The following is a 2,173-nucleotide window of genomic DNA, read 5'->3' as shown; positions in this document are numbered from 1 at the left end:
TGGGGCTGCGTTTGAACTTGCCACCTCCGGCATATGGGGCTGGTGCCCTATTCCTTCGAGCCATAGATGCCACCCAATTTATTGTTTGTTTGTTTTTTTTAAGAGACAGAGTCTCACTTTGTCACCCTCAGTAGAGTGCTGTGGCGTTACAGCTCACAGCAACCTCCACCTCCTGGGCTTAGGCAATTCTCTTGCCTCAGCCTCCCAAGTAGCTGGGACTATAGGCGCTCGCCACAACACCCAGCCATTTTCTTGTTGCAGTTTGGCCAGGGCCGGGTTTGAACCCACCACCCTCGGTATATGGGGCTGGCACCCTGCTCACTGAGCCACAGGTGCTGCCCTATCTTAAATTTAAAGAGTAATTTTGTTTGAGTTAATTATAGATTTTTTTTTTTTTGGTAGAGACAGAGTCTCACTCTATTGCCCTCAGTAGAGTGCCGCGGCATCACACAGCTCACAGCAACCTCCTAAACTCCTGGGCTTAGGTGATTCTTTTGCCTCAGCCTCCCAAGCAGCTGGGACTACAGGTGCCTGCCACAACACCCGGCTATTTTTGTTGTTTTTGTTGTAGTTTGGCCGGGGCCGGCACCCTACCCATTGAGCCACAGGCACCTCCTAGATTCTTTTCTTTTTTAGACAGTCTCAAGCCGTCTCCCTGGATAGAGTGCTGTAGCGTCACAGCTCACAGCAACCTCAAACTCTTGGGCTTAAGCAATTCTCTTGCCTCAGCCTCCCAAGTAGCTGGGACTACAGCCGCACGCCACAACACCCGGCCATTTTCTTGTTGCAGTTTGGCCGGGGCCGGGTTTGAACCCACCAACCTTGGTATATGTGGCTGGCGCCCAGCTCACTGAGCCACAGGTACCACTCTATCTTAAATTTAAAGAGTAACTTTGTTTTAGGTAATTATAGATTTTTTTTTTTTTTTTTGTACAGACAGTCTCACTGTATTGCCCTCAGTAGAGTGCCGCGGCATCACACAGCTCACAGCAACCTCCTAAACTCCTGGGCTTAGGTGATTCTTTTGCCTCAGCCTCCCAAGTAGCTGGGACTACAGGTGCCTGCCACAACGCCTGGCTATTTTTGTTGTTTTTGTTGCAGTTTGGCTGGGGCCGGGTTTGAAACCGCCACCCTTGGTATATGGGGCCGGCACCCTACCTATTGAGCCACAGGCACCTCCCAGATTCTTTTCTTTTTTAGACAGTCTCAAGCTGTCAAAGAAAAGAAAATAGGTAGTGAAAATAGGTTCAACATACCCATATCTTACCTGGCTTTGAAGGAGAATATTGTGACATCGTCAAATATCAGTATCTAGATGTGTGTCTATGGCCTTCATTGATGTGATTTTTTTTTTGAGACAGAGTCTCAGTTGGCCTTGGTAGAGTGCTTGTGGCATCATAGCTCACAGCAACCTCAAACTCTTGGGCTCAAGCAATCCTCTTGCCTCAGCCTCCCAAGTAGCTGGGACTACAGGTGCCCGCCACAACACCTGGCTGTTTTTGGAGACGAGGTCTTAGTCTTGCTCAGGCTGATCTCTAACTCCACCTGATCCACCTGTCCCAGCCTCCGAAAGTGCTAGGATTACAGGCGTGAGCCACTGCGCCTGACCTTTGACGTAATAATTTGATCATTGTCTAAAAAGGCAACTTTAAGCCAACTGAGCTGAAAACTTAGATTAAAAGAACAGAGTACTACACATGTTGCCAAAACTGTCTCAAAAAGGGATGGAGGCTGGGCTCAGTGGCTTACGCCTGTAATCCTAGCACTCTGGGAGGCCAAGGCACGTGGATTACTCAAGCTCATGAGTTCGAGACCAGCCTGAGCAAAAAAGTGAGACCCTGTCTCTACTAAAAATGGAAAAACTGAGGCAAGAGGATGGCTTGAGCCTGAGTTGGATGGAGGTTTCTGTGAGTTAGGACGCCAGGGTGACAGCTTGAGACTCTGTCTCAAAAAAAAAAAAAATAAATAAAATAAAAAGGAATGGAAAACTTGAGTAGTCCTATAACCATTAAAGTAACAGAACCTGTAGTCAAAAGTCTTCCCAGAGAGAAAGTCTTGTCCCAAATGGCTTTGCTGGTGAAACACTCAAGAAACAAACATTCCAATTTTACAAAAGCAATTCTGGAGTGTATCAAAACAGGGATCATGCCTAATTCATTTTATGGGACTGATA

The sequence above is a fragment of the Otolemur garnettii genome, unplaced genomic scaffold, assembly GCF_000181295.1.
Source record: "Otolemur garnettii isolate 467f Iridium unplaced genomic scaffold, OtoGar3 scaffold00153, whole genome shotgun sequence".
Lineage (NCBI taxonomy): Eukaryota > Metazoa > Chordata > Mammalia > Primates > Galagidae > Otolemur > Otolemur garnettii.
Note: the sequence above shows the minus strand (reverse complement) of the source record.